Here is a 27176-nt window from a genome sequence, read left to right as displayed (position 1 = left end):
TTCTTAGTCCCCAGTAGGACCTGTGCCTATGTCCCTCTTCCATGCTGATGAACCAATGAGAAGAACAGACAAAGCTGAATTAGAGCATCAGCTGGAAGCCCAATATGAAAAAATCCATACGAGTTAAAGAGCATGCAACAAAAAAAACACAGTGTATAACAGAGATGTCGTGGCTGTCACAGAAATGATGGCTGGAGACAAATTCCACACATTCAAAGAACTGGCTGCTTAGTACATGAAGCAAGTCCTAAAAGGATTTGACAAAGCTAACTGAAGTTTTTGACAGATATGATAACAGTAACCCTGTCAAAACTACAGAAAGATAGAACCAGACAGAATCTAAGGTTGGATGCAAGAAATACTAAGTGAATGCTGGATGCCCTTTGCCTCCATGGAAAAAGTTTCTAAATGTGGTATCCAACAAGCAGTCACTTGTAAAATTCCTCTGTGAATATCTAGTTCAAAATCCACCTGAGAGTGTAGAAACACACCCAACAAAAACACTCCTCCTTGCTGGAGTCTTTTCCAACGGTGAAGTAGCAAAATTCATCACAGTAGAGGTACTGAAGAAGTCCAAGACTTGTACAGTATTCGAGGAAGTGGTCACAAGGATGCTTCTGCATTCTGTATGTACCAATATGGATTTGGGGTCTCTTGGTGTCAAAGGAACCATAGTAATTAGGTCACCTGAAACAGATGGTTTAGTCCTTGCTGTTCACTACTTTCCAAAAATGGAACACATAGATGACGTGTGGATTGAAACAGGCACCGTTACCAGCACAACTTACAAGTGTTGCTTCATACCTGTGCATGCAATTTGTGATGCACTCACTCCTGACTTCTGCAACATATTTCCTGCTGTACATTCGTTAATAGAGTGTGACTATGTCATCCCTATTTGGTTCGGGGGAAAAAAATCTCTGTTCAGTGTTGTCAGAACAAAAGGAGCTTACCACTTCAAGGATTTTGCCAAATTGAGAGAGAGAGAGTGATGGACAAGGCACAATTTCTGCAGCAAGGAAGTTGGCAGTGGTGCTGTATCATCAGAGCAAGAAAAAGGAGACCCACAGAGACCTGAATTGCTGGCACATCAAGCTAGCCATCAAAAAGGACAAATCACTGCTCAAACTCCCACCATGCGCAGCTAGTTTTGAAGACCATGCCAAAAGGATGTCTTGGCAAACAAAGGTTTGGATGTCTTCACACCATAGGTGCTGGAACAATTTTTATAGTGGGGGTGCTGAAAGCCATCGAATAAAACTGTAAACCCTGAATTATGATGGAAACCACTTCAAACCAGGGGGTGCTGCTGCACCTTCAGCACCCCTAGTTCCAGCATCTATGCTTCACACATAGGTAAACCAGATATGGGATCATCATAGCAACATGGATGGAAAAATGTGAAGGATGAACTACATCCTGTATTCTTCAAGGACCCAGTGGCATCTGAGCTTCTATAAGATCTTATTCGTGCCTGAGCCAGTTGGGGTCACTGCACAATCAGCTGTGTTTGTAGTCAGAACGATCTTCCCTGCATGGAACTGTGTACGTGCCAAGGCAACGAGGAAAGTGATAAGCCATACATTGTTGACAGAGTTCATAATGATGAAAATTATATTGGCTAGAAATTTCACCAGTGCTATTACATTTCAATGATACCTGTACAAGTTTATGATTAAATTTTGTTTTATCCTTTAGATTGTTGGGATCATTTGAGGCCACAAAGGAATCCAATTTTATATCTTGAAATAATACAGTCATTAAACTAACAGAAACGAATGCATTTTTTTCAAAGTGGTCATTTTAAAGCGGTGATGGTGTCACCGTTTATCTCCATTTCTATGGTAATGGCATTACTTGACAGCTCCATGTCATATCCTATCTTAATGTAGACATAATAAGCTTTCAAATGCTATATGAATGTATGCAGAGAGGGTACAGTAAGTTGACCACATCAGTGGTGTCTGCTGCTTCCTACTAGACACTTGTGTGTCTAGCCTTTCCAGTAAGGGGATAGGATTAGTATTTTCTTCAAAACCAGAAAAAAGGATTGTAACATCAAAAGTGTGAAAAATGACCATTGTGCTCAGATTGAGGGCTCATCTATGGCTTGTACAAAAACAGGCTCTTGTGACATCAGTTGTAGGATGGTCTGTGGGAGAGATGATCAGGAATTTTCTGACAAGACAGGTTTTCACTGGAAAGTGCCAATTCATCTAACCTGAAATGTTTTATAGAAATGTATTTGGTTTGATGAACTTCCAAGGAACCACAGGTAGGGTTCTGATGGCAACCTGCGTGGTAGACTACTGGGGAACCTGGGTTTTGACAGTTCATGGCTTCAGGGCAGGCCTGCCATGTGGACCTCCCTGGAGCTGGGGACCCCAGGGCTGCCTTTGTGGAGCTGGGGGCATTGAGAACCTTAGGTTGAGTCAAGCCTTGTAGGCTGCCTGCAGAGGAGCTGGGAGCCCCTGCTCCCAAACTCCAAAGCTCCTGGCTCAGCTGTGGCTCCCAGGCCTTCCAGGCTCTCAGTTCCCCATCAGTTCACTAAGGATAATGGGGAGTTGGGAACCTAGGGGCCTGGGGCAGCTGAGCCTGGAGCCTCGGAACTTGGGTTCCCAGGCTTATTTCATATAGAAAATTTCAAAACTAAATGCTTCAGTTATTTTGAAACAATCTTTTGGGGGATTTTCCTCGTCCTGGGAAATTTTGAAAATGCTACTTTAGCATTTTCAAAAATGCTTCAAAATGGAACTAAATTTTTTCCAGATCTTCAGAATTTCCCACAGAACAGAAATTCCTGCTTTTGACCATCTCCAGCCCTGGGAGCCCAATGCCAGGAAATAAATGTCGTTGGGGAATCAAATAACATATTGCTGATATATAGAACTAACTGCCTTTGTATATTCTGTCTGTGGAACTGCTGAATGAAATGACTGCTTGTTGCCTCTTCAGATATACCAACTCTGTCTCTCATTCAGCAGTTGTCCATGGCAACCTGCATTTAATCCTAATTGAGAGCAGCAAGGAAGGTGAGGTAATATCTTTTTTTGAACAAACTTCTGGTTGTGGAAGTGATAAGCTTTTGAGCTTCACAGAGCTCTTCTTTGGGTCTGGGGAAGGTAACCAGAGTATTAAGCTAAATACAAGGTGGGACAGATTGTTAAGTATAAGAGATTCACACATTCTGTAGGACAGTGTTTCTCAATAACCAGTCCATACATTGGTGCCAGTTCCTGAAATTTCCCTGACATAGTTTAAAAAGGCAGCAAGCTGGTCCCTGTTATCAAAAAGGTTGAGAAACACTACTTAAAAGGGCATTTAAAATGAAGTGGGCACTTAAGGGACAGCAAACAGTAAAGTGTGTTGCAAATTTTTGTAATGAGTCTTAAAACCAGTGTTTCTGTTAAATCTGTGGATTTTAATGGCCAGCAGAGTTATGAATTTATGTTCCTAGGCTCATCTTTAGAAGGTGTTGTGCAGGTTTTCTTTGAGGATGAAGAATGAGAGGTCAGATATGGAGTGATCGCTTTGTGATAAGTGTTCACCCTGAATGAAAGGGTATATTTTGTCTTTTGTCATTTTTCTGTGTGAGTTCATTCAAGAGTGTAGTGATTGTCAGATTTTACCCACGTAGTTGTTGTCAGGTCATTTAATGCACTGGATGAGGTACACCACGTTTTGTGATAGAAATGTGTAGGACCCATGGATCTTGAAAGGTATGGTTTGGGGAATATTGATCATTGTAGCAGTGGAGATATGTCTGCAGGTTTTGCATCTGTTGTTCTAGCAGGATCTGGTGCTGCTTTGAGCTGGTTGTCCTGGTTTGTAGGGAGTTTACTTCTGATGCTCCTAATCCTAATGGTAATTTTGTCCTTCTCAACCTTGTGGTGTGTACATTTTACTAAAAAATAAGTGCTGTTTGACGTAAATATGCTCTGTGTAATAGGCTTAACGTTTGTAAACAATTTCCCAGGCAAAGATAACACTTAAGTAACATTACAAACATTCAGCAAGGCAAATATGGATATTTGCACATTTCTCTTCAAATTTAGGGCAATGTCCTTGTTAAAAGACTGTTTATGGAAAAGTGCATCATGAGATGCCCAGTCTTTTCAAATTAATTAGTATTTAAATCACTTGTGCAACATTAACAGTATGTGGAATTAATTTGAAAAGTGTTTAAAAAGTTCTATTAAGAAAAGAAAATCCCAGCTCTGATACTCATATGTTAAGCAATCATTAATTTCCTAAGGGAATTGTTCACTTAAGTCCCACTGAATTTTAGCAAGAGTTGAGTGCCTAACTTCCTCGGGGTCTTTTGAAAAATACCAGCCATTGTACTCAAGCTTAGTCTCTCACTCTAGGTCAGTAAGAGTCAGCAAGCTTAGCCGCTTGGGAGAAAAGTACCAAGCATTGCTGTCATGCCACAGCATATACACACAAATGTAAGGGGAGTGGTGGAGTGAGCTGAACTCGCTAAAAATACTTAAATTAGGCCTTGTTTCCTGGCCAGCCCCCTTCAAGATGCCTGTGTCCAGAAGTATCCATGACATTTCTCTTTCTCATCTGCTGAGTCACAAATTTGCCCCTGCTGTTACTCATTTCAGCAGAAATGTCCTTGAAAACCAGAGGTGCAGGGAGTGAACAAAATTTACTCTGATGTTCCTTCTCCCAGCCACAGCAAGGTTTCCTCTGCAGACACCCTTCTTGTTGCTTCCCCTTACCTTCATCATTCCTTTCAGTGCCATACAGTGGAACAGATGGTTGGGAGAAGGCAACAAAATTGGCCATCCCACTTTCACTTGCATTTTTCCTGGTCAGGAATGTCTGCACAGCTCATCTGAAACAGTAGCTGGTGATGACAGTGGCTGCTGATTCCCCTGCCATGTTACTGTTTGTAACCAAGAACATGTCAAATAAGTGATAAGAAAAAAATTTGTAGTCTCATTGCTTTTGAAAGGGTTAAACCTGTGAGTATACAACATTTGATCCTTAAGAGATAATGGAACTAAAGACAACTACCAGCATGGATTTGATGCTGCATAAGGTGCTAAGGGTGTATCTACATTGCAATGAAAGCCCCAGATTAGTGGGACTTGAATCAGTGGACCCTGGGTTTGAGTGTCTGGACTGGTTGCTAAACCTTGGTTAAGAATTTTCTAACCTGAGCATGAGTGGCAGGTATAAGAGGCCAGGGGAGGCTAAGCCTCCCCAAACAGCAGGCACACTGTCTTTGGAGCGCACCACCACCGAAAGGGCACCTGGGCTGTGGCCTCACCTGTGCTGTGCCCCAAGGTCCCACGCCTGTTCATCCTTCTCCTACAGAGGCCCCGCCCTCACTCTGCCTCTTCCCATCCCTGCTCCGCCCGAATGGGGGACTCTGAGGAGAGGCAAAGAGGCATATGGGACAGGCAGAGGGCCTTGGAGGAGGGAGTGAAGAGGTGCATGTGAGTGGTGAATGGCCACTCAGCTAATAGGCAGGTGGGCAGGAGGAGCATCGGGGAGGGGGCGAAGAGATGCAAGTGGCGGGCAGGCGGGGGGACTTTGGGGGAGGGGGTTGGGGTGGAGTGTGGGCGGAAGTGGGCCTCGGAGCAGGGCCATGATCTGGGCAGGCCCAGCTGCCCCAAATGGAGGAGTCACGCGCCGCCCATGAACCTGAGCTCAAACCTGGGGCTCCAGCATCCACACTGCAGGACGCAGATTGAGCTCAGTCAAATCCCAGACTTCCTAACCCTCTGCCAAAATGTGGCTGCTCTAGCTCTTTGATCATGGTGCGGTGTGGGAGAACTTGACTGTCCATCCTGCACATTACAGGGCATTGAACAGCCCGCCAACACATCCTTCAGAGCTATAATTTTGGTCTGTGTGCTCCTAGCGACAAGAGACAATAACATGGAGGAATGACTAGTTGAAGAACTTCTCTTGCTTGCATTTTCACTCCTGTTTCAGGAACCTGGCAGAGCTTTCATGAGACACTGGTGGACATTTCAGCAGCAATTTCTGACCACTGAGGGCACCCGATGGAGCAAATGATGGAGGAAGAGAAGGACAGACAAAGCAAACTTGAACTGGCTATGTGGCTCATGACAGTCAGCCCACCACATAGACCGACACTTTTGGGGCAGGGCCACAAGCACAGACTGGGATGATCATATCACCTTGCAAACCTGGGATGGCCAGCCGTTGGTCCAGAATTTTCACATGAAGAAAAATACGTTTCTGGAGCTTTGTGAGCAGTTTGCCCTGGTCCTCCAATGTAAACATGCGGTTGGCCTGCTGATCCAGAAGTGAGTTGCTATAACTGTTTGAAAGCTGCCTACCCCAGACGACTACATGTCTGTTGCCAACCAGTTTGGTGCAGGCAAATTGACTGTGGGTAAAGTTGTGGTGAAGGTTTTTGAGGCAATCAGGCCTGTGGTTTACCCCAAGTTGGCGAGCATAAAAGATATTCCTGAGGTAATTGTTGGCGTTGAGAGAATGAGGTTTCCAAACTGCGCCAGAGCCATTAATGGGACTCATGTGCCCATAGTTTGCCATCCTCAAGGAGCACATGAGTACACACACCACAAAGGATGCTGCTACACTGTTATGCAGGTCTTTGTGGACCACAGAGGCTGACTTATGAACATCAGCGTGGACTGCACTGGAAAAGCTCAGGTCATGCCAGGGTTTTTTACTGATCGGGAGTCGACAGTCAGACAGGCTGGGACGCTATTCCCACTAAATGATCTTGTCATAAATGGTGTTACTGTTCCCACCATTACTCTGGGGGTCCCTTTTGCCTTGGCTTATGAAACGGTAGCCTGATATTAAAAGCCCTGACAAAAGAAGATTAATTACACTCTCAGGAGGTGTAGAATCACCGCTGAACGTGTTTTTGACAGATTGAAATCCCGTCAGGAGTGTCTATAGACCCATTTGGATTCCATCGTCTTCAATGCTGTGCCCATTATTGTGGCTTGCTGTGCTATTCACAATCTTTGTGAATCCAAAGATGAGCCATTTCCCCCTGAATGGAACTATGAAATGATGGACTGCACACTCAGTGCACCTATCACAGCTGGAGCTAGATACACTCAGGCAACAGAAGTCATTGATGCTTTGTGCTCCCACTTTATGGACTTGCATAGGCCAATGAAAAAGATAGAAGAGTTCCTTTATGAATGTGCTGTTGGGGGAGAGATTGATTGCTCTATGGGGAGGGGTTGATTGCCATGCAATGTGCTTATGAATGACCTGACTGCTTATCAAATGGGAGGGGAGGGGATTGATTTACTGTATGGGTCGAAATAAGGAAGCGATTGTTGTATGGGTTGATGTAACTAACTGTATTGAGGAATAGTACAATTTTACAATAGTACATACAAATTCGCAATTATCCCTGATCACGTATTTACCTTTTTTTATTTGAAATATACATTGTATGAGGTGATGCAGTGAGAACAATAAACTTTATTGATAAAATAAAAAGCTCTATTTATGATTTTCTTAGAAAAGTACAACATTAACTCATTGCCAGGCAAGCCATCTGTCATTACCCCACCAAAATGCCAGTAACAACACAACCTTTTAAAAGAAAACCCCAAAAACAAAGTGCATGATCAAGTGAAAATAGTGAAGCCATGTACAAAACAGAACCCCTCAAGCTTGTATTTCCCTTGCCTCCCATGTTTTCTTTCCCTTTCTTCCATATTTGTCATGCATCTGGCACCTCAGTATGGAGGTCAACATGGTCAGAGTTGACCTGCCCAGCTGCTCATAGGGCCGAATTGCATAAGCCACACAGCCATGGAGTTGTCCAAGTTGTTCCTGGATTGCAGCATCTTCCTTTAGCAGCCATTCTTGTTCCAGAAACTGCAAAGCAAATGCCTACTCCCACACTGCAACCCTGTCCTCAAGCTGTGCATCCAGCTTGAGCCTGTCCTCTTTCCTCTTGCCATGACTTTCCACTAGTAGTAAGTCCCTCTGTCTTTGGTACTGGACCTGCTTGTTGGCTCTGTCATGAGCTTCCTCTTGGAATGATCCATGAAGGTACATTGAGCTTTGGCTGCTGCTGCAGTGTGGGCAAGCTGTGGAGGTACTAAAGCCTGTAGAAGTCACGGGGCCTGGAATAGGACAGGACACAGAGGGTTATTGTCTCAAATAGCTCAGTGCAGGAGCACTAAAAAAATCCATGCAATTTCAAGCACTTAAAATATTACTATTTAAAACTGAACTTTAGTTTCTTCTTCGAGTGCTTGCTCATATCCATTCCAGTTAGGTGTGCGCGCGCCGCGTGCACGTTCGTCGGAGACTTTTTACCCTAGCAACACTCGGTGGGCCAGCAGGTCGCCCCCTGGAGTGGCGCCGGCATGGCGCCTGATATATACCCCTGCTGGCCCGCCCGCTCCTCAGTTCCTTCTTACCGCCCGTGTCGGTCGTTGGAACTGTGGAGCACGCCTAGCCGTTCTCCACCTCCCTACAGTTTCACTCTTCTGTAGTCTAGTGTATATAGTTTAGTTATTATAGTGTTAGTTGTAGTTATAAAAGTTAAGTAAGTATAGTTGTAAATAGTTATACTGAGGATCGGGGGTTCGCCCCTTTTTCCTCCCCGCGGTGCTGGGGCCCATGCCCGGTTCACCCGGCTTTAAGCCTTGTGCGGCCTGTCATCGCCCGATGCCAACAGGAGACCCGCACGACTCCTGTCTGAGGTGCCTAGGCGAGTCCACCTTGTGGACAAGTGTCGGATCTGCAAGGCGTTCAAGCCCCGAACTAAGAAGGAGCGGGACAGTCGCCTGAAGCAGATCCTGATGGAGGCAGCGCTGACTCCCCCACCGTCGGCACCGACTGTGGCACCGGGACCAAGTGTCGCCTCCGCTCCGGACCGCCCGGCGCCGGCGAGGGCTCCAACTTCCCGCTCGGCACCGGCCCGGCACCCTAGCCAGCACCGCTCCCTCTCCCCGAGGAGCAAAAAGCACAGGGCTCCTGCGGTGCCTGCAACTGCACCACAGTCAGAGCGTGGCTCAAAATCTGACCTCCCGGCACCGTCATCTGCCGCGGCACCGAGCGTCGCCGCACCGTCGACTCCGGCCCCTCAGAGGCAGTTGAGTCTGGTGCCATTCAGCTCCCCGGTGAGGACAGGGGTCGAGCTCGTCGCGCCCTCCATGCCGGAGACCTTCTCAGCGGCACGCGACATCATTGCGTTGACAGAGCCCGAGCTGCCCCAACCCCCGGCACCGCCGGTGCGGGTTATACAATCACTGGGCAAGCCCGCCATGGTACGGCCGCATTCGCCAGGCACTACCGAGCAGCGGTCCCAATCTAAATCGAGGGACCGACCACTCACAGCGTCGCCGCTCGAGATCTAGACGCCGCTCGCAGTCCCGAGACCGCTACCTGCGGCACCGGTCGTACTCGCGGCACTGTTCGATATCCAGGTCACCGTCGTACTACTCTCGGCACCGGTCTAGATCGCGGCACCGACGTTCATACCGCAGCCGATCCCGGCATGGCAGTGGCCGGCACCGGTCGACCTCCCGGCACCGAGCTGGTAGCAGGTCCCGGTCTAGATCACGGTACCGCCATGACTCCCGGTACCGTTCACCGGCACTGCGCAGCGATGTCGGGATGCGCAGAGGCCTGCCACAGTCATCGGCGGCTCCTCCCTGGCCTTCGAGGCACTCGTCCGCTTCGTCCCATATGGACAGCGCCTCTTACGGGGGTTCAGATGTGCACGCCCGCACGGACCAGGGTCCACCTCAATGGTCCTTTTGGACGCCCTGGGCATACCACCAAGCCCAGGGCGAACCTTCGGGACAAGCTCACTCCAACCCACCGGAGCGTCGTGCACCAGAGGCCACAATCAGTCTGCCCCCCCCCTCAGGTACGGAGGAAGACCCCACGGATACCATGGGGCAGCAGGATTCCCGGGAAACGGAGGCCCCTCTGGAGGAGGCTTCAGTACAAGAACCGCTTCTCCCTGGGGTGTCTTCGTCCTCGTCCCCGGATGAGGCGGTAGCGGGCACGTCTTCATCAGGACCCCCGCCGATCGATCTCCGGGCACATCAGGACCTGTTGAGACGAGTGGCTCAAAACATAAACCTTCCTGTAGAGGAAGTCCCGGAAGTAGAGGACCCAGTAGTAAGCATCCTCTCGGCGGAGGCACCGACCAGGGTAGCCCTCCCCTTCATTAAGTCGATCCAGGCAAAGGCGGACACCATCTGGCAGTCTCCGGCCTCCATTCCACCCACTGCCCGTGGCGTGGAAAGGAAGTATATGGTACCATCCAAGGGGTATGAGTACCTCTACGTACACCCCGCTCCCTGCTCCTTGGTGGTACAGTCAGTCAATGACCGGGAACACCACGGCCAACAGGCTCCTGCTCCAAAATCCAGGGAAGCCAGACGCATGGACTTGCTGGGACTTAAAATTTATTCTGCTGGAGGCCTTCAGCTCCGTGTGGCGAACCAGCAGGCCCTCCTGAGCCGTTACAGCCACAACACCTGGGAGGCTGTCGGCAAATTTGCAGAGCTGCTCCCTCAGGACTCACGCCAGGAATTTTCATCTCTCCTGGAAGAGGGCAGGAGGGTCGCCAGAACCTCGCTACAGGCGTCCTTAGATGCCGCAGATTCAGCAGCGAGGACTCTGGCGTCGGGCGTAGCCATGCGCCGTATATCGTGGCTGCAGTCTTCCGGACTACCGCCGGAGCTACAATACACGATCCAGGACCTGCCATTCGATCAGCAGGGCCTCTTCTCTGAAAAGACGGATCCCAGGCTACAGAGCCTAAAGGATAACCGGGTCATCATGCGTTCTCTGGGAATGCACACACCCCAGACTCAGAGAAGGCCATTCCGCCCCTACCATCAGCGCACTTACCCCCCGCCTCGCCCCAGACAAGACTTCAACTGGAGGCGAGGCCGGCCAAATCGCAGACGACAGTCAGGTCCTCAAAGGGGTAACACTTCCGGGTCCGAAAAGCCACCGCAGGGACCCAAGGCGAACTTTTGAAGGTGCGCCCGAGAGCAGCTTACCAATCCCCTCTCTGGATCCACTTCATTTCCTCAACCGCCTCCGCCACTTCCTACCGTCATGGTCCCAGCTGACTTCGGATCGTTGGGTCCTGAGCACGGTGCAGTTTGGTTACCATCTTCAGTTTGTTTCTCCACCCCCCTCCCATCCTCCCTCCTCGTCCCTCTTCAGGGACCCCTCTCACGAGCAACTTATCGTCCAGGAGGTTCACAAGCTCCTGTCCATTGGGGCTATAGAGGAAGTGCCAAGGGAGCTAAGGGGCAAGGGGTTTTATTCCCGGTACTTCTTAATCCCCAAATCAAAAGGGGGCCTACGACCCATCCTGGACCTGCGAGGCCTGAACAAATTCATCAAAAAGTTCAAGTTCCACCTGGTAACATTAGGAACCATCATTCCTTCCCTGGATTCAGGAGATTGGTACGCCGCTCTCGACATGAAGGATGCGTACTTCCACATTGCGATCTTCCCCCCGCACAGATGGTATCTCCGCTTTGTGGTGAATCAGGACCACTACCAGTTCACGGTCCTCCCCTTTGGGCTCTCCTCGGCCCCCCGGGTGTTCACCAAATGTATGGCGGTTGTCGCTGCTGCCCTGCGACGTCGTCGTATCCATGTCTTCCCTTACCTCGACGACTAGCTCATCCGAGGCACGTCGGAAGAGCAGGTGACCGGACACATCGCCATCATCACGGAGCTGTTTGCGAGCCTAGGCCTGACCATCAATCCGGGCAAGTCCACTCTGGTGCCTTCGCGGAGCATAGAATTCATAGGGGCAGTGCTGGACTCCAACTTCGCGACGGCCAGCCTCCCCCGGCACCGATTCCAAGCCATAGTGTCCATGGTCACAAGCCTGCGGGCCTTCCCGACCACATCTGCTCGAACGTGCCTCGCTCTCCTGGGGCACATGGCCGCATGCACCTTCGTCACCAGACACGCAAGACTCCGCATGCGCCCGTTGCAGACTTGGCTAGCGTCGGTCTATCGACCACGCAGGGATGCCATAGACACAATTGTAACGATTCCACCGAATGTTCTAGGCTCCCTAGGCTGGTGGACAATGCCCTCCCAAGTGTGTGCGGGCCTCCCGTTTCACGCCCCACAGCCATCAGCGTCCCTGACAACGGACGCATCATCGCTGGGCTGGGGGGCGCACCTGGGGACCCTGCGTACACAGGGCCTGTGGTCACAGAGAGAGTTGACTCTTCACATCAATGTGCGGGAGCTACGGGCCGTTCGCCTAGCATGCCAGACATTCCAAAGCCATTTGCACGGTCGTTGTGTTGCGGTATTCACGGACAACACAACGGCCATGTATTACATCAACAAGCAGGGCGGAACCCGGTCCTCCCCGCTGTGTCAGGAAGCAATACGTCTGTGGGACTTTTGCATAGCCCACTCTCTTCATCTAGTGGCCTCCTTTCTCCCGGGAGTGCGGAACACCCTGGCGGATCACCTGAGCAGATCCTTCCTGTCCCACGAATGGTCCATCCGTCCGGACGTCCTCTATGTCATTTTCCAGAGGTGGGGGTTTCCCCAGATAGACCTGTTCGCCTCCAGATCGAACAGGAAATGCCAGGTGTTCTGCTCTCTGCAGGGCCGCTCCCCGGGCTCCCTGTCGGACGCGTTTCTCATACCGTGGACGGGTCGCCTTTGCTACGCCTTCCCACCCTTCCCTCTCGTCCATCGAGTCCTGATCAAGGTCTGGAGAGACAAGGCCCGCCTCATCCTGATAGCTCCGGCGTGGCCGCGGCAACCTTGGTACACCATGCTGCTCGATCTCTCCCTGGCAAATCCGATTGCCCTACCTCTTTGGCCGGACCTGATCACACAGGACTTCGGCAGGATGCGCCATCCGGATCTACAATCCCTCCATCTGTCTGCATGGCTCCTGGCTGGTTAAGCCAATCCGAGTTGCGCTGTTCCGATGCAGTACAACAAGTGTTGGGCAGCAGGAAGCCTTCCACGCGTTCAACCTACCTAGCGAAATGGAAACGCTTCTGCTGCTGGTGCAGTCAGCACAACCACGATCCACTCGCCGTACTAGTCCCCACCATCTTGGACTACGTGTGGTCTCTCAAGCAGCACGGCTTGGCGATCTCCTCTCTACGCGTCCACCTCGCGGCTATATCCACCTTCCACCCAGGCGAGGCTGGCAAGTCCGTCTTTTCTCACCCAATGGTGTCAAGATTTATCAAGGGCCTGGAGCGGCTCTACCCCCAGGTCAGACGGCCTTCCCCTACTTGGGACCTGAACCTGGTTCTAACCAGGCTCATGGCGCCCCCCTTCGAGCCCTTAGCCACATGCTCGCTGCTGTACCTATCCTGGAAGGTGGCCTTCCTAGTCGCTATTACATCGGCCCGGCGAGTCTCCGAGCTTCGGGCTCTGACCGTGGACCCTCCGTACACGGTGTTCCATAAGGACAAGGTACAGCTGCGACCGCACCCGGCGTTCCTCCCTAAGGTCGTTTCCGCCTTCCATATTAACCAAGACGTCTTCCTGCCAGTCTTTTACCCAAAGCCGCATTCATCCCGAAGAGAGCAACAGCTCCACTCCTTGGATGTCCGAAGAGCTCTCGCGTTCTACATTGAGAGAACAAAACCCTTCCGGCGTTCACCACAATTGTTTGTGGCAGTAGCAGAACGCATGAGAGGCATGGCAATCTCCTCCCAGCGTATCGCATCCTGGGTCACGTCCTGCATCAGGACATGTTACGACTTGGCCAGTGTGCCAACGGGACCCCTGACCGCCCATTCTACCAGGGCTCAGGCTTCATCGGCCGCGTTTTTGGCTCATGTCCCCATACAGGAAATCTGCCGTGCGGCCACATGGTCTTCTGTGCACACCTTTGCATCACACTATGCGCTGGTACAGCAAGCTAGAGACGATGCCGCTTTTGGCGCAGCGGTTTTGCAGTCCGCAACGTCTCACTCCGACCCCACCGCCTAGGTAAGGCTTGGGAATCACCTAACTGGAATGGATATGAGCAAGCACTCGAAGAAGAAAAGACGGTTACTCACCTTTGTAACTGTTGTTCTTCGAGATGTGTTGCTCATATCCATTCCACACCCGCCCTCCTTCCCCACTGTCGGAGTAGCCGGCAAGAAGGAACTGAGGAGCGGGCGGGCCAGCAGGGGTATATATCAGGCGCCATGCCGGCGCCACTCCAGGGGGCGACCTGCTGGCCCACCGAGTGTTGCTAGGGTAAAAAGTCTCCGACGAACGTGCACGCGGCGCGCGCACACCTAACTGGAATGGATATGAGCAACACATCTCGAAGAACAACAGTTACAAAGGTGAGTAACCGTCTTATATCGTGAGAGGGATGCTTCAGACCACAGAAGCTCCCTGGACACAATTGGGTTAATTTCAGCTACAGAAGTGGAGGGAGAATGGTAAGTTAAAAGTCACAGCTGCTTTTTATTCTAAAATTTGCAGAACAATTTGAGATTGGGGCAGCAGTTGGTGGACATGCTACAAAAGAGTTTCGCTGTCATTTAAGGCATTCCACATTTTAGCGGACATGACAGTTGTTGTGGTGCCTGACTGGCAAAGGGAGATGTTGCGCCAAGTTGCCTGTGGGAAACCAGCAGAGTATGCTATTGAAATATTCAACCATATAGTGACTGAACAGCACATCTGAGTGATGTGGGCTGGCCAGCTATTGAGGTGGCCCTGGACAATACCCCTTCCCCGAAATGTGATTACCTATCTGGAGTTCCTGCTACAGGAAAAGTTGCAGCTATCAGCGCCCAAGATTGGGTAAGAAGTCTTGAGGGAATTAACAAGCATGCTGCTGTAGCTTCAACATGGCTTAGCCCTGTTATGACTTCATGCAAACACATAGAACTCCGTGGCCATCCTCCTTACACCCTCTCTCTTCCCTCTCTGCCCTCTTCTGGACAGATTTCAAATCCCAGTTGTATTTGGGACAAATGATATTGTCATCTATGGACTACACGGATTACATTTAACTGAAATTGACTAGATTTGTAAATGAAACACAATTCCGCCTCCCCTGATCCTCCCTCTCTTTTCAGGCAGCTCATTACATTGTTGAGTGGTTACAGAATGAGTACTTATAAGGATGACAATGTAAGGTTATTATTTTTAAGCAACAGGGATGCCCTAGCAAAAATGTGCATCTTTCAAGTAAAAATTCAATGTTAAGGCTTTTTTTTTAATGTTTGCATTTCCTGGTCGCCATTTTGAATTCCACATGGGTAGGGGAGGGGGGCACCAACATTCTGGCATACAACCTGCCATTAACGGATAGAAACCCCTGCTAGCGGCATGTAATAACTTCTGTATTGGTCCGTAGAATGGAAAGCCCTCTCATTCCTATATTAATACACATTAAAATGGGGCCAGAAACATAACATGTTCTGGGATGGCTTCTGCCCCTTCTGTTACTGTTTGCTGATTCTGCAGTGGGCTGTTCTGGGTGGGGATGGGCATCAAGCAGCACCTCTGAATACAGCTCTGGGATGTGCTTCAGCTGCAAAGCCTCCTCTAGGATTGGTGTCAACAGAAGAGTCACTTCACTGGCCTCACTCAGCAGCACTTGCTGCTGGCTCCCATCTGTTCCAGTGCGGGATTCTGGGACCAGCAAGTGGCCATCCTGGCTGACCAGGCCACTGTGTGCCACTATTAGCTCTGTGCTCAGCCAGTACTCAGCACACCATTAAACTCATCATAAAATGCAGCTCTGGTCCCTGGTTTTCTGGTAGTTGGTCTGGTTAATCTACTCCCTACACTGGTGACCAATCCAGTAAATTTCCAACACTGCTAGTTTCTTTGCTATTTGCTGGTATGCATGGTCATTCTTGATACTCTTTCTAAAATCTACTGTTTTGCTGGCAACACCCCAGATATTAACCAAAATTTGGCTGTGCTTCTGTGACCCTGAAGCAGCATGCGTGGCAAAGAACTTCCGTTGGTCATCATCCATTGCAATGCAGAAGGCTCTCCAAAGGGTTTGCAACTCAATGGAAGGGTTAAACACTGACCTGTTGAGAGGCTGCACTGCAACAAGGGGGGTTGCTTCTATTTCCCTGGAGTTGATTGGTGATTCTTGGGATAAAGAAGTTGTCCCATGGGATTATGGGATACTTTTCGTGGACTCCTAGGACCCAGATCCAGGGTGGGACTGCATCTACATTGCAAAGTGATAGGGCTTGAACCCTAGGTCTTGGCTTGACGTACGCTCAAACCCTCCACCCTCATAGGGTCCTAGGACCCTGAGTCAAAGCCCAAGTGCCTTGTGTGTAAGATGGAAGGGAGGGCTGGGCTCAAGCCTGGGCCCAGGCTTACATTGCCATGTAGACATAACTTTAGGATGAAATACACTTTCAGAGCTTCACCTTGCAAATGACATTTACATCCAAAGCATTCACTGTATTTTCTGAATCCTGTTGCACAACATCTTCACCTTCTGCAAACACTTAATTCACCTGTAAAGTTTTTGTAATTTAGGGTTTTTTTAGCATCAGATTCGTAAGATGTTGTCGAAACTTCCTTTCTTAAAAGACCAGCTATAACAAATTGAAGCTTACAGCCACAGTAAGTGGGTTTTTCCAATCCATGATTGGCCACTTTCTCTTTAAATGCCAGAAGTTCCCTCTGTCACCAATATCTTTTAATGATGATGCTAAAAGGAAAAACTGCATTTTGAAATGGATTTTCTCCTGTCAGTTTCCATTCAATGACACACTCTGGACTCGTTCTCTGAACTTCCTCTAGCTCATTAGAAGTTCAGTCATGAGCAATTTTCTAAACTTTTTGCATCAGAGATAGCAATGTTTGCAATTCTCCAGACATAGCTACTTATCTGCTTTATTTCACCAGCACTCTTATCAATCTGTCAATTTATCTTCTTTCACTCTTGGTTTATGCAGAGTTTACATGTATATTCTTTATACTGGACATCTATTTTAGATAGTGCATAAGAATTCTCAGGTTCTTATTCAGTGGCGGTTTCACGTAGAAATCTTTGTTGTTATTGCAATACCTCCCTATGGATTTTTGCATCTTAGTAGAAACTAGATGTAGGTGATTGGAATAGCAATTGGTGTAGAAAAAACTCAGAACTAGCTGAGATTAGAATGTTTAGAGAAATATATTGCCATGGGGTGTATGTACCCCATGGTGACTCACAAAGGGTTAATACAGGCACTGTTGGCCACTGTTGATTAGAAGCCTCACAGCAGCTGGGAGGATAAAAAGGCTGGTAAGCAGAGGGGTGAGGTGGTTACCAGAGGGGTGAGCATGCTAGAAAAAGTAGCTCTTGCTGGCAAGCTACTGAAGAGCTGCCCAGAGATGACAGCCCAGAAGGTGATGAACTAACTAACAGGCTGGAGAGCCTGCAGAGATCCAGGGGAAGGTAGGAAGATGCTCAGGGCTCTTGTCAGAATTGAAGAATACTGACCCTGGTTATCTACCTTAAGGGCCTGAGCTGGCGCCCAGTGGAGTGGGTGGGCCTGGGTTCCTCTACTGACCCCCTGCTGAACTTGGGAGTGAAGGAAGGGTTTTTCAGACTCCTGGGCACCAGGAATAGACTGACAGCCCCTTGAGGCTATTTGAGCCCATGGGCTACGCCACACTTGGCCAGAGAGGGTGCCGTTGCACTGACACACTGCCTCACATATACCCATAGCTCAACCAAGGAATGTTCAGTCCAAAACATTCCCTTGCCTTTGCCTTTGATTTCCCATCAAACCTATTGGGAGTTAAAAGTAGGGCTGGGAGCTTTGGTTGGGCCAGCATCAGTCTTTAAATCTAACAAGGCTCTGGGCTTCCATGGTCCAGGGATATGAAGTGAATTTTGACATGGCTCTGAGTTGGAAAGTCCCAACCAGAGTACACAGTTTTTTAAGATAGTAGCTGGCCTAGCACAAACTGCCAAGTTTAGTGGGACCCTGTGAGAGACTTGATGGAATAACCTAAGATTAGAGCCTTTGGATTAGCCCAGAGGAAGAAGGAGAGAGACAAAGGAAATGGACAACAAGAAACAAAGGTCAAGCTTTGATGGCTAGAAGCCAGAGACCTTGTTGCACTCCTTGGGAGGAGAGGGGGTATGATCAGAAAAGAAATGTGGAGAGGTTAGGTAAGGGAAGGATGAGATCAGAAGGAGGCTGTCTGGTTGCTTTGGGAGAAAGGAAAGAAAAGGGCAGTAGAGAAAGGGAGATCACAAAAGATTTTGATTAAGCTCCCTGTCAGAGCATTCATACAGATGGGGACTTATCCTAATCAACCTGAAACTCTGAGCCTTGTGCAGATGTGCACATCTCTAATTATAATGACATTTATCTATAGATTTATTTAAAAAAGGGAAAGGAATAGTTGCTGCTAATGTTTCTAGTGACACAATAGTTCTGCTTGACTGCCTACCCCATGCCATGTATCTATCCACATTGTATATACCCAGGAGAAAAAATGATAAAAAGCAGGGCTACTTACAGATCTGTGTCATTGCCAGAGACTTATTCAACTTTTGGAGAAACGTCTTTTAAAACAAACAGTGAATTGCTGCTGTAAGTCTGCAAATGGGCTTTGCCATACATGCAAAACCAGGAATAAAGCTGATAATAGAGTTAATGTCTTTCAATGGATTGGCTTACCTAACATTAGTGGGGGCTGGCCAGTACTGCCCACATTTCGGTTGGCCCAGAAACTCCATTTCTTATTAATGCTCCATCTCAAATAATTCCCTTTCTGAAATAACTTCATTCTTATAATGGTTTCAGACTGGCAGCTATATCCACATTTCCTGCTCCAAGGGTTTAATATAAACCAAAGTAACACCTAAAAACATGAAAAGTAAATCGTACAAAACGTTTTCTATTAACCTTTCACAAGTGGCTCCCTCGTTATGTAAAGTAAATTGTAGGTCTTTAAACCCAGAAAATGTCTGTTCAGACATAAATACTATCTTCCTGTAGACGGGTTCCGCCGGGGCTCGACCCTCCCTGAGGGGGAGGGGAGCCACACCGGCCTCACTGTCGTCTCCGGGGGCACTCCTCGGGGAGGTCTGTCCCTGCAATTGCAATTAGCTCTGGCCCTTCGGGACAAGGCAGAGCAGTGGCAAAGTCAAAAGGGGCCCAGCCCTTGGTTCGGGCAGGGCACCAAACACAGTACAATCAGCTCGGGCCCTTTGGAGATGGGCAGAGCAGTGGCAGGGTCAAAAGGGGCCCAGCCCTTGGTTCGGGCAGGGCACCAAACACAGTTACAATTAGCTGTGGCCCTGAGGCCGGGGAGAGGGGGAGTCTGCCACCTGGATATGGGTGGCAGGGGGAACGCAGGCCCACCCACTCCTCTGTGTTCCAGCCTGGGGCCCTGGTAGCGGCTGTCACCTTTACTGGTGGTCAGTGGGGGTCCTGACCGAAACACACTGACATTGGCAAAGTTAGCTCTGCAGCCTGACTGGAGTCAGGTGCCCCCGGGCTACTTCCTAGCTCCCCCTCTACTCCTACCTGGTCCGGGGCCTCCGTTCCGGGGACATTCAGGACCATCAGTTTCTCCCAGTCTGGGCTGGGCGGCAGGTCTGGTAATGCTTCTGGGAATGCGGGCCAAGCCTGGTCTGGGGGCTCCTCGGGGCCATAGTAAGGGCGAGGCAGCTCTGGCGGCTCCTCATCGTAGTAGGGGCGAGGCAGCTCTGGCGGCTCCTCATCGTAGTAGGGGTGAGGCAGCTCTGGCAGCTCCTCGTCGTAGTAGGGGTGAGGCAGCTCTGGCAGCTCCTGGTCTCGGCCTCTGGCTTGGGCAGTCTCCCAGTTACGGGCATCAGCGGACACGTCTATTCCTGCCGGTGGCAGACCTGCAACTGAAGGCTCGGGCCCGGCTTTTATTCTTCTGGGTCGCCGCCTGACCCTCTGAGGGGCAGGACTTCTGCTTAGCGGCCCTGCCCCCGTGGATGACTGACGGGGCTCGACCCTCCTTAAGGGGGAGGGGAGCCACACTGCCTCGCTATACTTCCCTATAGCACCTTGCTTTGCAGCTAAAATGGGAGCCTGCAGTCCTGAGTTCTGTTTGTGGCTTTGTTACTGACATTTTTGTGTATCTTTAATTTTAGCTTTCCCAGCGCAGAGAAAGGCAGGCCGGCTTCCTAAAGATAAGGACTGTCCCTCAAAATTCAGGTCAGGCAGTGCCTCTGCACATGAAGACAAAGTTCTGTTGCTATAGTCTGGATGTTTGAGACATTGGTTATTTCTTTTATTTGCTGTACATATAGCTCAATATCATAATTTTAATTCCAAAATCTGTATCCTCCTAATCCTTTCCTAACAAAAGTGCCACTTGTGGGATACAACTTGGTAACTTGAAAAGTGTTCTAACCTCTGAGTTTTATTGATTCTGTAACTAGCCTAGATGTTGCTTATATGCTGGAGATTTTCAGGTAGGGGACCAGGTGCTCATTTGGAAATCTAACTGAGGGATCACTTACACCAAGGGCTGCAGCTTTAACCGTATAACATAATTCCTTGGATAGGCACAGGGAAATTATCCATGAAACAAAAATGTCTCAGTCTAAGACTCTGACTCTAATTCACAATTTTTAAGTGTCTCATTTTTTAAAATAAACCCATGACCATTTTTGTGTCAAGACAACACTGCTTCCAAAAGGATTTCAATAGACAATCTAATCTATTCTAATGATTTTATTTATCTAAATTATACTTTCAAAGTTAGTTTAAACAATCACTTTTAATACAGATGAAATGATAGTTTTTAAGCTATTGATTTTACCTTAAACACAATATTGCAAGGGGATTACACTTTAAAGGAATTTCACTTTATAGAGACTGAGAAGTTATCCTCTACTTAATTGGCCTTCACACACACAACAGCTATGGAAAAATCTAACTCCAGTGCATCTTTATCACTGCATATTTGCAGGCACTTGCATATCATGATGGAGTATACCCCTCTTGTCATTTCCTACACACTTTTGTTATAATATTTTTTTCACGGTATACTTTATAAGGCATTTGAAAACTCATAATTCGCTGGTTAGTATTGTCCTGATAAAATATGTGGGGCAATATTGTATGTGATGTTATAAGATTCTCCGTATGATGTTATCAACACATGTTCCAAACCCTACATCCCTGCCTAGGCAGAAGTCAGCAAACAGGTCTGTCTTGAACAAAGGAGTGTACGTTTGCCTTAATTTGCATTTAAACATTAAGCAGGAAGGGAAACAAAGGAAGCTCAAACAGGTAGAGAAAACAGCAGGGAACATCCTTCCACTTCCTTCTTTGTGTCCTAGTTCCCAGCTGGAAATATTTTTCAGGAGGGGGACTAGGACTATAAAAACAAGAGGCAAACACCCAAGACACCCCCCCTCTCTCTCCCTGTCTGTCATTGGCATTGTACCTAAGAAGATCAAGGAAAACAGCCATTGGATCTGGCTGGAGTAAGGGGTGGGAGTGGGCAGTCCTGACATTAAGAGTTTGGTCAGTAGCCTTACTGGAAGCATGTAGTGAGAAATTTTGTTTGAATCTCATACAGTTTGTTAAATTAGGCACTAGTAAGCATTTTATCTTTATTTTTCTTGTAACCATATCCAAGTTTCATACTTCATTACTTTTACTCACTTAAAATCTATTTGTAGTTAATAAACTGGTTTATCTAACTCAGTGTTACTCCTGGGGGAATTCTGCACCACTGCACAATGCAGAATTTGCACAGAATTAAATGTTCTGTGCAGAATTTTTCTTCCCCCCCCACAGAAATGGGTTGCAGAGCTGCTGCCTTCCACTAGGGCTGCTGGACCTGGCAGAACACAGCTCCCCAGTAGAAGACACTGCTTGGGGGAATGAGCTGGAGGGTTCCCAGTAACTGCAGTTCCTGGCATGCCCTAAAGGAAGGAGGTGGCATGCAGAAAAATTCCGTACAAGCCTGGGACCCAGCAACAGACTGTTTCTCCCTCTGTATCCCTGGGATCTGGGGCTAAGGGGTGTGAGTCCCTAGGCTGGGCGGGGGCACAGCTGGGCTCTGGGGAGTAGGTGTGTGTGCGTGTGTCTGGGCTGGTGGACATCCAGACTCCCTGCAGCTGGGCTCTGGGGGGCAAGGGAGTAAGTGTCTGGGCTGGGGGGCATAGCTGGCTATAAGGGGGGTGTGTGGGTGTCTGGGATGATGGGGGGCCCTGTGGCTGGGATCTTGGGGTCTGGGGCTGTGGGGGTCTGCCCCCCCCAGTGCGGTTCTGTGGGAGAGGGGACAGAGAAACAGGAACTGGGTCATCATAGGGGTTTCTTTAACTCTCTACTCCTGGGGGAATTTTTGTATGTTTCTTTATTCTTACAGACATAGTTGCTGCAGTATTTTGAAATAAATTACCAAAATAATTGAAACTGATGTGATTATATAATGTTATTTTAACAAATAAAATATGCAGAATTTTGCTGAATTTTAAAATGTTGTGTGCAGAATTTTTAATTGTTTGGCGCAGAATTCCCCCAGGAGTACAGTGTGTTTAAGTTGACGTATCTAGCTAACTCTTTTAAAGATAATAAGCTGGTATATTATACCCTTAAAAGAATAATGGACTTAATATATTTGTACTGTACAGGAAAGGGTAGGGCAGTACAGGACATACATTTCTGGGGGAAAATCCAGGACTGGGGGTGTGTTGGGGTCACCATCCGGTATAACCTAGGCTGATGAGAGCCAGAGTGTAACTGACAAGCTGCAGTTACACACAGACATTCAGAATGTGGCTTACATATTGGAAAGCTGTTTGTGAGCATCCTAATTGGAGCGATTTAGCAAAGCATTGTAAGGCACCCAAGGTTGCAGGGCAGGGGGGACACAGCCCTCCACTGTTCTGAACTGTATGTTCACACATATCTAATCCAAATTAAATGATTTCTCCTTGGAGAATTAACATTCTTACTCTTCACCCTTTCCTCTCGATTCTGTGCCGCAGCTAGTTCTGAAGTTATGGTTTATCTGGTAATTTTCTGGGCTACAAATTTCTTGTATTGAGTTTTCAACTGACTGCAGTGCATCTAGTCTTCATATTGCAACATTTGATATGATATATACTACAGTGCTCCATGAAATGTTCCTGTTTTAAAGTCTTTGCCAGATCTACTAATATTTTCAGATGTCTCAAATCTGAACTGTGTCCTATTTTTAAAGTGTATTTCCCTCATCAAGGGACTTTATATGCTCAATCTTATGCAGTTAGAAGGCCCAGTGACTTCGTTTTAACAGTCCCAAGTTGTCATGTGTGACCTTTCATGTTCTATCACTCTTTCCACGGACTTCAATTCAATTCAGTTATGTTTCTTATCTCCATTTTTGTAGTTATATGACAACTAAGAGCTGCAGAATATTACAGTGAGGCAGGCTTGCATTGGGGGTAGGTACAGCTGTATGGACCCAGAAGACATTCTGGCTTCTGGGGACATCCTGCGGCATAGGGAGTGAGTACATTGTTTTGTTGCACCTGTTAAGAAGCTGAAGCCAAGGCCACCTACTTTCCACCTTGTGTTGATTAGCGTCCCCTAGGGATTAAGGGGAGCAGACCCTGAGCATTGGGACTTCAGCTCTGCCCAGCCTTTACACAGGCCATGCGAAAGGTAGTGGTGGGGAACTTCCCTCCCTTGTATTTTACCCATGTAAAAGTTAGCCAGAATTTAGCTCTAAAATTACTGGATCTTGTTTCCTTGCTTTTTAACCATGGCTGGTTTCCTATCCTGAGTTTGGAGGCATTCTAATGCCCCTAGTAGTTTGGCCTCTCATTGTGGTTTCATATCGCCAGAAAAATTCTGCACAGATTGGTTTTTGTAATTCATGCAATGTTTGTTATCCTGTTCTAATTTCCAAACTAACATTTATTCTCTTACTTCTTGTGACTCACTTATATTGAAATCTGAAGCACTTGCTGCCAAGGGACCTGAAAATCTTACCAGTTTTCACTGTTTTCACTGAGTTACGTGTTCCAACTTGGGAGGAGAAGTGAGATGAAAGGGAAGTGCACCCATCTCTGGTGGTTCTTCAACATTTCAAAGAAAGAAGAAGAAAAGGGAAGAATCATTATCCCTTTGAACATGGACTCAGAGCAAGTTTTGTTTAATGATGAATCTGAAAGAAAAGATGACGTGCACTTGTTGAATCTTGGTAACTGTGTTGCTTGTCCATCAGAACACAAGAATGGCCATACTGGGTCAGACCAAAGGTCCATCTCGCCCAGTATGCTCTTTTCTGACAGTGGCCAATGCCAGGTTCCTCAGAGAGAATGAACAGAACAGGTAATCATCAAGTGATCCATCCTCTGTCGCCCAATCACAACTTTTGGCAACCAGAGGCTAGGGACATCATCCCTGCCGATCCTGGCTAATAGCCATTGATGGACCTATCCTCCATGAATTTATCTAGTTTTTTTTTAACCCTGTTATAGTCTTGGCCTTCACAACATTCACTGGGAAGGAGTTCCCCAGGATGACTGTGCATTGTGTGAAAAAAGACTTCCTTTTGTTTGTTTTAAACCTACTGCTTATTAATTTCATTTGGTGACCCCCTAGTTCTTGTGTTATGAGAAGGAATAAATAACATTTCCTTATTTACTTTCTCCACACTAGTCATGATTTTATAGACCTCTATCATATCTCCCTTTGGTCATCTTTTTTCCAAGCTGAAAAGTCCCAATCTTATTAATCTCTCCTCATAAGGCAGATGCTCCATACCTCTAATAATTTTTGTTATCCTTTTCTAAACCTTTTCCAATTCCAATATATCTTTTTTGAGATGGGGAGACCACATCTGTATGCAGTTTCAAGATGTGGGCATACCATGGATTTACATAGACGCAATATGATATTTTCTGTCTTATTATCTATCCCTTTCTTAATTATTCCCAGCATTCTGTTCACTTTTTTGACTGCCGCTGCACATTGAATGGATGTTTCCAGAGAACTATCCACAATGACTCCAAAATCTCTTTCTTTAGTGGTAAAAGCTATTTTACACCCCGTCATTTTATATGTATAGTTGAGATTATGATTTCCAATATGCATTATGATGCATTTATCAACATTAAATTTCATCTAGCATTTTGTTACCCAGTCACCCAGTTTTGAGAGATCCTTTTGTAGCTCTTCACAGTCTGCCTGGGACTTAACTATCTTGAGTAGTTTTGTATCATCTGCAAATTTTGCCACCTCACTGTTTACCACTTTTTTCAGATCATTTATGAATAGGTTGAATAGGACTGATCCCAGTACAGACCCCTGGGGGACACCACTATTTACCTCTCTCCATTCTGAAAAGTGCCCATTTATTCCTACCCTTTGTTTCCTATCTTTTAACCAGTTACCAATTAGTGAGAGGCCCTTTCTTCTTATCCCATGACTGCTTGCTTTGCTTAATAGCCTTTGGTGAGGGACCTTGTCAAAGGCTTTCTGAAAATCTAAATACACTATATCCACTGGATCCTCAGTGGTAGGCAGTTATATGAAGAAGAATTTATAGATGAGTTGGTCTCTGCAAGCTGGTTTAAAGAAATCTGTCCTCCCTTAGCAGTCTGATGATTCATTTGGCCAGGACTTTCAGGATGGGATAGGGGCACCCTAGGAGGTTCTAAATCAAAAGAAGCAAGTGTTTCTGAAAGCTTAGTTTGAAGCTCCATGACAGTTGGCACTTTTCCTTGGGGGGAGTGGGGTGGAGGAGAGGAAGAAAACGAAATAGAAATGTCCTATTTTATGGGTGTAGAATTTTTTGGACATCCTGATTTCACGCTCTGATCCCCCCAGAGGCAGTCTCTCTTCTAATATTTGTACCATCCTATGACGATACCTGTCAAAACCTTTTTAACCTTCTATCTACATCCTTCTCAAAGTCTAAACTTGCTGTAGGAGCCATTTTTCATTTCGTTTAGCCCTTTAACTTTATTTCTTTTTTATAGTGCCTGACTTTTTGCGAAGTTTCCATTTTTAGCATTTCTATTCCCTGCATAGTCTTATCTCTGACCCACATTATATCATTCTCTAGACTTGTGATCTTTTTCACTAAGCCTCAGTGAGAAGATTTGTTTCCCTCCCTTGCCTTGGTTTGAACATTCTAAAATTAGTTTGGAGTATTTTTTTTTAAATCCATTCTGACCCATTTCCAGTCTCCCCTGAGCCCATTTCATGTCACTTTGCATATGCACAAAGGATTATTCTTATTACTCTGTTCAGTCTTTATGTTACCTAGTTAGCCATTTAATTAATAACTTTTTGTTAAAGAATAGGGTGGAGAGGAGAGAGATCCAATTTGAACCCAGGGCCCAGGAATATGCAATGACATAGATGACTCTTTCTACCTGCCATTTCATTTCAGGACCCTGTATAATCACACACAAAAGCTGTTGGCTCTTTCAACTATGCAGGGCTGGCTCCAGACACTAGCGCAGGAAGCAGGTGCTTGGGGCGGCCAACGGAAAGGAGTGGCACGTCTGGCTCTTCGGCGGCAATTCGACAGCGGGTCCCTCAGCTGAATTGCCACCAAAGCATGAAGCAGTGGTGGTAGAGCTCCCACTGAAGTGCTGCCGAATGTAGCTTTTTTTTTTTTCTTCCCCTGCCACTTGGGGAGGCAAAAACTCTGGAGCTGGCCCTGCAATTGTGCATCATATTATAGCAATTTTCATCAAAGATCTCTACTCCCTATTGTAAATTGGACCTTCATACCCCTCTCTGACACATGGAGTGTACAAAATCTTTGGGAATTTATCAAAGCCTGTGGCTTTGGCTTCAAGGGGTTCATCTCTGTCTCTGTCATGTGTAAATAGGAAATCTTACCATTGAATTCCTACATGTAGAACAATTCCCATTTACACACTGTACCACTAGCCCATGTCTCTATTCAGATGCAATTTTTTAAACTAGTGACTTGATCTACAAATTCTCAGAAATAAACCATCACCATATGCACATCACAGATGTCCCATTTTAAATACCCTTTGATCATTATTGCATTACCTTAGCTCCAGTTCCACCAATTAGCTAGGAGAGCCCTTTTATGTATCCTTACCTTTTTTTGTATTGCAAAGGTTTTTATAATGGGTCAGCGGAGCTCTCTCTTTGAACTAGCACCATTGAACCTAGCACGGCTCCTGTTGGTCTTGCTCAATCCCTAGTTAGAAAATGTTTTCTTGCTATTTAAACACTCACTGACCATCAAGTGCA

The 27176-nt window shown here is 47.3% G+C and overlaps 2 protein-coding genes across 3 annotated transcripts in view; both read right to left on the bottom strand.

Annotated features, from left to right (window-relative positions):
* The window catches only part of UBE2E1 (ubiquitin conjugating enzyme E2 E1), a 705427-nt gene that overhangs the window by 608733 nt on the left and 69518 nt on the right, over positions 1-27176 (bottom strand). The window contains exon 1 of one of the 2 annotated variants that reach the window (XM_050938519.1): positions 8587-8590. The exons of the other annotated variant lie outside the window; for it this stretch is intronic. The gene's annotated coding sequence lies outside the window, so the exon portion shown is untranslated. Of the gene's footprint in view, positions 1-8586; positions 8591-27176 lie in introns of those variants that run through there. 2 annotated transcript variants of the gene reach the window in all.
* Positions 1-27176, bottom strand: part of NR1D2 (nuclear receptor subfamily 1 group D member 2) — a 746221-nt gene that overhangs the window by 681825 nt on the left and 37220 nt on the right. The gene's annotated exons all lie outside the window — the stretch shown is intronic.

Source organism: Gopherus flavomarginatus, chromosome 2 (genome assembly GCF_025201925.1).
Source record: "Gopherus flavomarginatus isolate rGopFla2 chromosome 2, rGopFla2.mat.asm, whole genome shotgun sequence".
Classification (NCBI taxonomy): domain Eukaryota; kingdom Metazoa; phylum Chordata; order Testudines; family Testudinidae; genus Gopherus; species Gopherus flavomarginatus.
Note: the sequence above shows the minus strand (reverse complement) of the source record. Positions and strands in the feature narration are given on the sequence as shown.